Source organism: Canis lupus, chromosome Y (genome assembly GCF_048164855.1).
Source record: "Canis lupus baileyi chromosome Y, mCanLup2.hap1, whole genome shotgun sequence".
In the NCBI taxonomy this organism is placed as follows: domain Eukaryota; kingdom Metazoa; phylum Chordata; class Mammalia; order Carnivora; family Canidae; genus Canis; species Canis lupus.
In genome coordinates this window covers 4,895,781-4,908,222 of record NC_132877.1, presented here as the reverse complement: position 1 = coordinate 4,908,222, position 12,442 = coordinate 4,895,781, and the positions used below count along the sequence as shown (strand labels likewise).

At 41.0% G+C, this 12,442-nt stretch overlaps 1 long non-coding RNA gene across 13 annotated transcripts in view; it reads right to left on the bottom strand.

Moving 5' to 3' along the window:
* LOC140629081 (uncharacterized) overlaps positions 1–12,442 on the bottom strand; it is a 528,858-nt gene that overhangs the window by 514,507 nt on the left and 1,909 nt on the right. The window contains exon 3 of one of the 13 annotated variants that reach the window (XR_012026948.1): positions 12,266–12,410. The exons of the other annotated variants lie outside the window; for them this stretch is intronic. This is a non-coding gene — a long non-coding RNA (uncharacterized lncRNA). The remainder of the gene's footprint in view (positions 1–12,265; positions 12,411–12,442) is intronic. 13 annotated transcript variants of the gene reach the window in all.

Below are 12,442 nucleotides of genomic sequence, written 5' to 3'. Positions count from 1 at the left end.
CGAGGAACCTGCTTCTCCCTCTGCCTATGTCTCTGTCTCTCTCTCTCATGAATAAATAAATTAAATTTAAAAAACACAATTATATCGAGATTTCAGTCATGACAATGGTAAGCAACAAAAGCAGCCCTTTTGACGCAGCAAACAGATGGTAAAAAATGATATGAACAGTTTCTGACTCCTCGTGGAGGTGATGAGGGGCACGGTACAATACAGGCAAGGGAGACTCAGTCATTTCCAGTGGCACTGAGGCCAGGTGCAATTGAGACCTCCTAGGAGCTGTGGCTTCTCCCTGGCATTTACAGGTGGTAAGTAATGTCCTCTATGGTAAGTAATGTCCTCTTCAATTGGCCAGCAGGGGGCAGCCTGGAAATAGGTACAGAAAACAAAACATATCTTGAAGATTCCAGGAAGCCTATTTTCCCACGCAGGTCGGATCCATCTGGCATCAATTTTTGTGGGATTACGCACATCATCTTGGAGGATACACAGCCACTCTTCTGAAAGTCATGCACTCACTGAGGGCAAACATTTCTGAGAATCTGCTGTGCTTAATTGCTACTATCATTGTAATTGAGTTGCTTGAACAAAATCAAGAATCAGAAGTTTCCTCAACTTTTTGACAACAGCCAACAAATAACCATGGAGAAATAGAAACTATACGATAGCAGTAACAGTCTTTCAACAGAGTATATACTAAAACCAGCCTTTGCAGAGTCACTGGCTGGCACACAGCGACTGGAGCAAGTAACTCTGTCTCAGGGTTGTGACATTAAGCCTCTCGTTGGGTACAGAAATTACTTAAAAAATAAGATCTTAAAAAACAACAAGCCAGCCTTTGTTTATAGGTCCCAGCTATGCTAGAAGTATTTCTTTCTTTTGCTTCCTATTGTCCAGATCATGTGGTAAGGGTGTTTTGGAATGTCTGTAAGGGAACTTTCTTTATATCCTTCTGAGTTTTTATTGTGGAGACTGAGATAAGGAATAATGATCAGGAAAGACTCTGGCACGTAGCCGGGCTCAAATAACTGTTACTTGGTTATTATTAACTATTACGTTTTTTTTTTGTTGTTGTTGTTGTTTTTAAACTTTTATTTATTTATGATAGTCACACACACACAGAGAGAGAGGCAGAGACACAGGCAGAGGGAGAAGCAGGCTCCATGCACCGGGATCCCGACGTGGGACTCGATCCTGGATCCCCAGGATCGCGCCCTGGGCCAAAGGCAGGCGCCAAACCGCTGCGCCACCCAGGGATCCCCTATTACGTTTTTATGCAGGACACTTAATCAAGTCTAAAGGCCACAATAGAAACTTGGGGAGTGCTGGTCCAACTCATGAGCTTCCAGGCTTTGGCGCTCACCCCTCATCAGGGAGCAATGGTCGGACCAAAGATAGAGCCACATACACACTGGACCAATTATATGTCTTCTCCACCAGAAAACCAGCTATTCTTTTGTGCCATTTGACCGAACTGAGGTTATGTAAACTTCTGAACTGACAGGCTCCTGTGTCTGGTCCCATACAGCTTGAGAAGCAGAGAAAGTCGGATCTCCTGAGAGAAAGGGAAATGAGCATGCCAGATGAGACTCCACATGAGCCTAGAAATCCAAAGCAGAAGCATCGTTTCTGAAGGCTTTCCAATTCCTAGTACCAATCCTCAAGGCTTCCATCTTTTCCTGGGTTCTATAATCTAACAATATTTTTTTTTCTCTCCACATATGGTGACTTCTGCTTTTTCTCTTAGCAACCAATGGAATCAAAGTAATCTCTACACCCAATGTGGGGCTTGAATTATAACCTCGAGATTAAGAGTTACGTGCTTTACCAGTTGAGCTAGCCAGATGCCCGTCTTTCAGCTTGTGTTTTATAAGTGAAGTCCAATGGGACACTATACAGCCAATAAGCAGAATGGAAATATGATTCTCCTTATCATCCTCTTCACATAGAGAATCTGCGATGCCTCATGAGTGCAGAATTACAGTAGCCTCACCAAACATGGGAGATCAGTGAGTTTTGAAGCAAGTACAAGCTAGGCATGTTGCATCTAGGACTGAGTCAGCATGGGTGCAGCCAGCCTCAAGAAGACACGTTATCCCATCCCAACCAGAACTTTCTTCACCAACAGAAAGAAGGAACCAGTGTCCTAGGAAGTACAAATGACCAATATCAAACTCTATTATGTTCATTTTTCCTCAAGTCACTTTCCTGCATTGGCCCACCACCAAAAGTGACGAAAGAGAAGGAAAGCACAGGACAGAATCACTCAGCCCCTTTTTCTTTAAGCTCTTCCACATTCATCAGGTAGAGAGTGTTGGTGGAATGTGTGCAGATCAAGGCATGAAATAAAGAGAATTTGATTACTTTGCAGAACATCCTCACTGTTGTGGTAAACACAAAATGTATATGAAGGTAGGAGTTACAGATTATGAACTGTGCGATTCCACATCCTAGTTAAATAGTCTGATACTTGTCTCTAAAGTAGGCATAATGCAACGTCAGCAAAATGGTAAAATTCATGTCAATAATTTAGTTTTAGTTTCTCTTTCTTTAGAAAGACATGAAATAGCAAATAACAACTTCCATAACATGTTGAAAGAAATGGAAGTAAAAAAAAGACTTATTTTTTATTTATTGTTCAAGATTTCATTCCTTTATTCATGAGAGACAGAGAGAGAGGCAGAGACACAGACAGAGGGAGAGGCTCCCTGTAGGAAGCCCGATGTGGGACTCGATCCTGGAACCAGGGAACCACGACCTGAAGCAAAGGCAAGACATTCAACCACTGAGCTACCCAGGGGCCCAAGAAAAGACTTTCAATGGCACCTTTCTCCCTCCTTTTGGAGCAAGGGTTCTTGCATTTCCCTTTTGCATTGGACCCTGAAAACTGTATCAGCTCTGTTCCTGGGACCTTGTGTCACACATAAAGATAGAACTTCTGGTCAAGTTACAGGCTCTGCATCCATCTCTGCTGGTCTGGTTTGGTTCCTGGCCTGGAGTTTACAGAGAGGTCATTTGGCATTGTGGCACATCAATTTTATTCCTAATGCTAGAGTCCACAATCCTGGCTTTCTGTGTTGATTTTCAAATTCCACGACTCCAGGTTCTGCATCCCAATCTTAGGCTGGTCCTGATTCTCCCACCCCTTCTAAGACTGCTCATCAGGCTGAGCAGAATCCTCGAGATCACCACGCTAAGCTTATTTTAGCTCAGACTCTGCATCCGGGCACCTCTCTCCCCCAAATCTTCATTATGGCTCTGGCGCCACACTGGCCAAATTGAGAACTTCTCCAAGAACAATGGTTTTCAAGCCTGGCTACACTGGATTTACCTGTGAATTGTTTGCTTGTTTCTCCTTTCCAAATAATATTGATGTCTGGCTTCCATCCTAGACTAATCAAAAGCAGCGGGATTAAGAACCAAGACACTAGGGTATTACAGCCTCTTACAGCTGTCTTTGGAAAAATGAACACAGCCTTTATTTCTCTGCATGTGTCTATAAATGGCCCCTCTACCCCCAAACATACACGAGAAGCGGAGGAATTAACACGCTGATTTTCTATGTCAATGCCCCTCCTTCCATCTCCCACTCAACTGTGCTAGTGGGCAGGATGGGCTTTCTCCTTCTGTGCAGGCAGGGACTTACCCTAAGTTATAGCCCAAATTCTCTCCTTATAAAGAGTCTACTGAAATTAGTAGTCCTCAGGGCATCACAGCACCCGATATGGAGGCCTCAGGCCTAGAGACTGCATGAAAGTTTTAGGCACAAATGATGTCACTTAGTTTGAATATGCAGAGGGAGAAGGGAGGAGACCCCAAGTCTAAGTCATGAGAATCCCAATTTCATGGTTTGGTGGAGGATGAGTCTCTATAGATCCTGGGAAGGTACAGCTGGACAGCTTCATTTCTCACTTCATTTATCAATGTCTTTACGAAAATGCCTGCTATAAACACCTGTGAGTGTACATCTACTTTGACTCTGGCACTAGAGAGGCACCAGGGCATAGTAGTCAAGAAGTGAATCCTGTCTCTGGTAATGGTCAAGGATCTCAAAAAAGTTAGTCTCCTGTGCCTCAGTTAGCCATCCTTAAAACGTGAGTGCCACTGTAGGTATTCACAGGGTTCTTAGGAATAGCAAACACATTGGTATTTGTAAGGTGATTAGAAGAGGCAAATTGCAAACACAACTCAAGAGTATGTTAAATAAAGAAAAACAAAGTGGGCATGATGTTTTTCCCCCAACAACGTAAAATATAAAGCAAATAAAAATACATTCAGAGGATTTTTGTGTTGCTCAAGGTATCACTATGATTTGCCATTCTAGCAGAGTTTAAAAAAAAAAAAAGAAGTATGAGCCAAATATCAGGAAAATGTGTAAATAATGGAAACAACCTTTGATTCAATAATCACATGTCAACACCTAATGAAAATACAGCCTAGGTGGATGTTAACTCAAGTACTATACAAGTAAAAGTGGGATCACTGAATTGATGTGCTTTGACTACATTGTTATGAGAAGTATTTCTCTTCTAAAAATGAAGCAAAAATGGGACACCTGAGTGGCTCAGCAGTTGAGCTTCTGCCTTTGGCTCAGCTGGTTCGAGTCCCACATTGGGCTCCCTGCATGGAGCCTGCTTTTCCTTCTGCTTCTGTCTCTGCCTCTCTCTCTGTGTCTCTCATGAATAAATAACTAAAATCTTTGAAATTAATTAATTAAAATAAAATAAAAATTAAGCAAAAATGTTATTTTATTTTCCTTTATAACACAAGGAAAATGAGCTTTAGTATTCGTCTCTGTTCACAGAATGGTGAAATTAAATTTAATTACATTTTTAAAAAAGATTTCATTTATTTATTTGACTGAGAGAGCACAAGTAGAGAGAGCAGCAGAGGGGGAGGGAGAGGGAGAATCAGACTCCCAGTTGGGCAGGGAGCCCGATGTGGAGCTTGATCCAGTGACCCCAGGATCATGACCTGAGCCCAAGGCAGACACTCAACCGACTGAGCCACCAAGACATCCCTCATTTTTTTTCTTTTAAAGATTCATTATTTTAGCGAGAGAAAGAGTACGTGCACATGAGCAGGGCGAGGAGCAGAGGGAGATTAGCAGAGACTCCCCACTGAGCCCGGAGCCCAATAAACAACCAAGAATCGGAGGTACAAACATAAGAAAACATTTAAGTGTAAATAAGTTTAGGGGTGCCAAGGTGGCTCAGCTGGTTAAGCCTCCAACTCTTGATTTTGGCTCAGGTCATAATCTCAGGGCCATGGAATTGAGCCTTGTGTGGGGCTTTGTGCTCAGCGAGAAGCATGCTCAGCGAGGAGTCTGCTTGAGATTTTCCCTCTCCTTTCCCTCTCCTCACCAGCCCCATCTCTAAAATAAGTAAACAGATCTTAAAAAAAAAAAAAAAAAGAAATCTTGCCATTTGCGATGACATGGATGAAGGTACAAAATATGCTAAGTGAAATAAGTCAGTGAGAGAAAGACAAATACCATATGATTTCACTCATGTGGTATTTAAGAAACAAAACAGATGTACAAAGAAAAAAGGAGACAAACCAAAAAACAGACTCTTAACTATAGAGGACAAACTGATGATAACTAGAGGGGAGGTTGTGGGGGGCGGTGAGTGAAATGGGTAAGGGGAATGAAGAGCACACTTATCATGATGAGTACTGAGTCATGTACAGAATTGTTGAATCGCTATATTGTACACCTGTAACTAATGTAACATCGTATGTTAACAATACTGGAATTAAAAATTAAAACAATAAAAAATGTAAATTAAATAAGTAAAATTTAGAGTATATGTACATGAAAATGAAGGATAATTACATTTCAGAATTACAAAGCCTTCTGAAGACCCTTAAATTTACGATCCCTGAGACATGTTCTACATCTACAGTTTTTTTTTTTGTTTTTGGTTTGTTTTTAAAGATTTCACTTATTTATTCACGAAAGACACAGAGAGAGAGAGAGGCAGAGACACAAGCAGAGGGAGAAGCAGGCTCCTTGCAGGGAGCAGATTGGGCCTGGATCCCAGGACCCCAGGATCATGCCCGAGCCAAAGGCCGCCGCCACTCAACCACTGAGCCACCCAGGCATTCCTAGAGTTGTTTTTTTTAAGTGAGATGTGCATCTGTGGCTACTCAAAGGACTATATTTCATGAAAAGCTTACTTTCTTAATATGGCAATTCAAAAGTATGTTAAGAGTGAGATCACGTACCCCAAGGCGAGGAGAGAGAGAATAAGATACTGGAAACAAAGCCCAGTGCTTAAAATGACAACCTAAGTAGAGCTACCTGCCTCCTATGAGAAATTTATAAATGCAAAACTAGTATTTGGCAAGACTGAGGTACCTGGGTAGCTAAGTGATTGAGCGTCTGCCTTTGGTTCAGGTCATGATCTGGGGGTCATGGGATTGAGTCCCGCATCAGGCTCCCCACAGGGAGGCTGCTTCTCCCTCTGCCTATGTCGCTGCCTATCTGTGCCTCTCATAAATAAACAAAATCTTAAAAAAAAATTTTTGGTTAAGTCTACACCTGGATTAGGTTTCCCTAGGCAATGGTGTGGTTGGGATAGGATGACTTTGAACTTGCCATCTTCTCTATTCAGGAAAGGAATTCTGTGTTTTATTTTTTTAAGATTTTTAATTTATTTATTCATGAGAGACACACAGAGAGAGGCAGAGACACAGGGAGAGGGAGAAACAGGCTCCATACAGGGATCCTGATGCGGGACTCAATCCCGAGACTCCAGGATCACGCCCCGAGCTGAAGGCAGGTGCTTAACCGTTGAGCCACCCAGGCATCCCTTCATTATTTTAAATATATCTGCCTATAGAAACCTAGGACAGTTTATCAGAACTTGGGGATTGTTTTCCCCTCAGGGAAAATGGTATCAGTCTCTATAATTTAACAAATATCACCATGTACTACCATCATATTTTATGATCTTCTACTCTGTGTTCTGATAATTTGAGCCATAATAGGTGGTCTTGAAATTACAGCTGTCTTTTACAGGTCAGGCTGAGACCTTTTGAAATTTCACTCTGACTTCAACTTCAGACTTCTCATCCACTGTACCTGTTCATTTTGTAGTTTTTTTTTTTTTTTTTTAAGATTTTATTTGTTTATTCATGAGAGACACAGAGGCAGAGACACAGGCAGAGGGAGAAGCAGGCCCCATGCAAGGAGCCCAATGCAGAAATTGATCCCGGGACTCCAGAATCACGCCCTGGGCCGAAGGCAGGTGCTAAACCGCTGAGCCACCCAGGGATCCCCCATTTTGTGGTTTCCTAAACAGAATGCATGTGTGTAGTTGGGGATGTCCTTTGATCTCAGAAATTCAGAAGATGTTGTAAACAGTGTTTTTGAAAGTTTGTGTTAATTGCATAGGTACTTTTGGTTTTAAAATAAAAATGTTAGTGGGTACTCACTAAATGGGGACTATATACTCTTTATAAAAATGGATTATAATGAGTGATGAAAAGACATTTGGGATCACTTCCTACTCTGCAAAATGTTTTTAGTAGAATAGCATTGCCATTATTGTCACTGTTGTCAAAAAAAAATGTTTGCTAGCACCTATTTCTTTGACCGTAGGTGTAAGAGAAGATCCTTGCTACAGCTCTGAGTGTACCACAGCTTCCTACAGGGAAATTTATCAAAGGGAAACATTTCTATCCATTTACACCAATGTGGTGAGCAACATATCCAATATCCCATATAATTAAAAAAACAAACAATTCTATTGCTAATTGAATGCTAAACATTTATGCCAAATAATACTTACCATACATTTAAACCTAACTAATACTGTCAACTAACTTTTCAAGGCATCAAACATCATAGTTGGGTTCTTATTTGTTTGGGGGACTATGCATCAGGTAATTATGTATTGTGCAGTTTTATATAACCAAGGAATAATTTTTTGTTTTATATAGAAATAATGGCTGCATTTTTACTTGTGTTTAATTCAACAAATATTTATGGAATATTATAGTAGATATGTTTATTTAGACTGCCAGACTTTTTCTTTTTTCTTTTTTTCTTTTTACTTATTTATTTTTTTGCCAGACTTCTTCCTAAGGAGGCTTGCCCAACCAAGTCCATCTGGACCCAGCTTCCAGCCTGGACTAGAGTTACTGCTTCCAGTCCTATTTGTCCATTGTTTGCACAGCACATGCTCCTTCAATCATGGGCCCACATCATTGTACAGGTCTCCCCTGCTTTTTTGAAGGCTCGCATTACACCACTTCCCTTTTACAAAAGGCCTACATTAGTACCTCTTTATTAGCCAAAAGAAAGAGGATTTTCAGTTTTACGAAAATACAGCATTTCACGTTTTGTAGCGAGCAGTTACAGAGGCAGTACCACCCCAAGCAGTAAGTATGGTGCCAGCCAAGAGTGGCACCTTCAAGCCCCTTCTCTGGAAACTGCATGCAGCATCACAAAACCAGGCCACCGGAGCTCTGAACTGTGTCTGTGAACATCTGTGCTTTAACTCAATGTATTTTGTGCATCTGTTACCAAAATGTGTCCTAAGGTAACAGATTTTTTGAGGTCTGGGAATGGACAAAAATGTTTCCATATAAATTAATGGTAATTGCTTCTTTGCTTTACACTATTTGGGTTAATGAAAGATTTCATAGGGATGTTCTACTTTCAGATGGCAAGAAATCTGTATTACAATTTGCTGTTCACAATACTCTTCCAGGGATATTCATGTGATAAAAACGAAACCAGAGTCTAAGCTTCTAAGTCTGAAAGATGGACAATGATCAGCTGGGACGCTGCTGGGGCATGAACCTCCTGCGGATGCCCTGCCTGGAGAATGAAACTAAATGAAACCCAAGTGCTTGATCCAGGCATTACTGCAGTGAGCCCTACCTCTAAACTTCTAGATAATTTCAACCAGCAATTCTCTTCCTGCTTAAGCCAGATATCTGAAACACAACAACTAAAGATTCCCAACCCTTACAAACGTTTATGAGTCTTGAGCTATCTACTAGATGCTGGCAAAAACCACGAAGTACAAGACAGTGCCTGCTCCAAATGAACTCTGGGCACAGAGAGTGGAGGGCCCATATCTCAACCAAAATAAAACATCATAAATGCTTTGGCAATGCCTCATGCACCAACAAAGGGGAAGATATGGTGAATACTAACAGGAGGTGGCTGAACGTTACCCAAAAGGATATAATGAGACAGCAAAGCCTGATTTAGGCTTCGAAGAATAAAGTAGGGCTTAAAAGAAGAGAAAAATGTGCAAGGACATTCCAGCAAGAAAAAAGTGAATTAAAGGCAAGAAGTTTATCTTAAGATTTTTTTCCCCCCCGAATGCCTAGCCCAGTCCCTTTCATATACGAGACACCAGAAAAAGTTTAAAGAGTAAGCAAGGGCATAAAGAGAAAAATGATTAAATGATTTCTCTGGAGTTAAGGCCTTGCCTTGGCCAATGACATAATGACCTTTTATAACACAGCTCCTAATAGGAATTATGTTCTTTTTACAATAACCTACTTTATGATATGGCTTCCAGGAAAAGTAATAATCAAAAAGAGTTACTGCTGTGACTGTTAAGTGGGGAGAGGGTGGCCTTAATTAATTGCTGGACTTGCTTTTTATTTTTCTTTCTCACATACGAACAAGTTCTCTAAATGGCATTAATAAATAAACACATTTATGGGTCACATCGATCAAGGGTTTCTTCCATTTTTCAGTAAAATTATAAATATCTAAATATGAACACTAATTGCAAATTCTGATCAGAGAAAGAACTGAAGAAACAAGGTTCTGAAAGCTATGGTGGTCAAATAGCATGCAAGACTCAGCACAGAATGAGAGCTTATATTTTATTAATTCATTGTTGAAACAATGTAGGAAAGATGGGACTCTGCACAGGGAGTGTTTTGGGATGATGGGGACCTGGGCTGATAATCTCTGCATCTGTCTGGATGTGGGAAAACTGTTTTAATTCTAAATATTCACGTGTGTGTGTGTGTGTGTGTGTGTGTGTGTGTGTGTGTATATATATATGTTTTTTCCTTTCATCGCTGTTGTGAGTTATACAAGACAATGCGTATGCAGGACTGGAAGGTCAAGGAAGGACAATAATTGAAGAAACTAGTAATAAGTAGATCGCAGTAAATAAGAGTAGATGCTTAGGAAAGGAAGTCATTTTGCAAAAACAAAACAGACTGAAATCTTTATTTTGTCTCCTTGAAATGAGGTGATTAGATAATTGGATGTTTTAGCAATTAGGGTGTTTCCCTTGGTAACAGCAACAGTAATGTTTAAATACAGTACTCCACATTAAAAGAGAATATTTTGATAAACTTCATGAAGCTGAAGGCACCAAAGCTGACATTGTTTATCATTCAACAATTTCATTTTTTGACGTTATTTCCCTAATAACCTCTTCCACGCTAAGAAAATCATTTGAAGGACAGCAAGAAAGGTGGTTTCCATCCACCTGTACAAACTGTGGACCATGAATGTGGTCAGATAAAGGGTACAGCTCTTCTGCAGTATAATATCCAAGGCAGACGACACATTTTCTTCTTTTGCGCTTTTTTTAAATATTTAGGACTCTGTAATGCATTTGGTACTCCAACTCCGCTACCTGCGTATCAAAGACCTAAACTTCTCTTCTATAAAATATATGAAGTATGCAAATTTTAAAAGATCTTCTGCTCTTACACTTATGTAGACTACGAACCACAGGCACTGTAATTAATCCCTATACAATAGTAGAAACACTCTAGCATTTCTATTGCTCAACGCAAATGTATAGTACATTGGGAATGTCTTAAATTAGAATGAAGCTTTAAAAAATAAATAAAAAGAAACTTCTAAATAAATGCTAAATTTTTAAAATGTCTCTTTCATATGAATAACTTGATATTTAATTTCTATGCCATGTAAAGAAGACTTATAGATTACATATTCCTAGATGCATCTAACCATAAATTACACTTCAGAACGTCTACTTTGAAAATGTTTAAAGTTTCCACATTATCAAAGTCCTTTGTTACGTATGCGTATATACATGTATAACAGAAAAATATATATTACATGTAAAACTCATGCATATTTTGAAAAAAAAAATTTGCCATTTAGAAAAGATTTAGTGTTCCTGTAAGTAATTGGTTCCTCTAGCAAATTTCTAGAGAGAAAATGGCAGATGCAGTAGAAGTATCATCTTGATTGGAAGATTGAGTAACTCGATTCCAAGCAGGTTAAGAAAGCGAACAGTAGGGCACCTGGGTGGCTTAGTCAGTGAAGCATCTGCCTTCGGCTCAGGTCATGATCTCAGGGTCCTGGGATCTAGTCCCACAACTAGCTCCCTACTCACTGGGCAGCCTGCTTCTCCCTCTCCCTCTGCCTCTCCCCCTGCTCATGCCCTCTCTCATGCACACTCTTTTACTCTCAAATAAATAAAATATTAAGGAAAAAAAAAAGCCAACAGTAAAGGGTGAGTGCAGTGGGGCAGTGAGTCGGGGAGCACTGTAGCTTTGACCACAGGCTCTAGAAATGCCATCATACCTTAATCCTGCTTCTCTCTCAGCCCCGATTGCCCCTTTATTTGGGGACCGGCTCCCTCTGGGTGGAGGCATTCATTGCTTGTCCTTCTTTCGAGAGCGATCCATGGGAAGGGATGCGGCCTCCCCGGGTTCAGATGGGAAGTTCTACTCCATGACTGCAAATGTGCCTTTCTCTGACATTGGTGGTGTTCTCAAAACAAGAGAATGCTTCAAGTAGGCATGAAGGGCATGCCAACAGGGCGGTTATTAGCTGATACCTCCGTTAAAGGGGCACTGTTCTGTGTTTGTAACACCGTGGCCACTTTCCCCTGAAATCAGGACCAGTACCTGAGATTCCAGGAGGAGGTGACAGGGGTGAGGAGTCATGAGAAAGGAAAGAGGACAAGTGTGTTGCAGGGGCAATGTTAGCATGCCCCGCAGAGGTGTTCACATGCATAAAGGAGCCAAAATTGGGAAATAACATGACAGTACATGCGGAGTGAACTGGAAGAGATCAGACTCAGACTCAGAAATACTGAGAGAAGGTCCTATTCTTGGGGTCAGGATGTGGCAAGTAGCCCCATATTCTGTACCTGTCTCCCTCTTTATGGAATACAGGGTAAAATGTTGTGGGAGGAAGCTTGGCACAAGGAGAGGAGAGTCAGGTTTAAACAGTGTGTTTTCGTTCCAGGTGCGACTGTAGGCGTCTCTGTGAGCTACTCCCCAGCTCAGTGCTCACCTCCAGAGCATCTGTGTGGCTCAGGAACAGCACATGATCAGGTCTCCGTAATGATGCATCTTCAGTCTCCTTGCCCACTCCAGTCTGCATCCCTCATGAGGAAGAACTGAATTCTTTTCAACTTTGTAAGCCCTGTACCAGGAGACTGTTATACAATGAATGCTTCATGAATGTTGG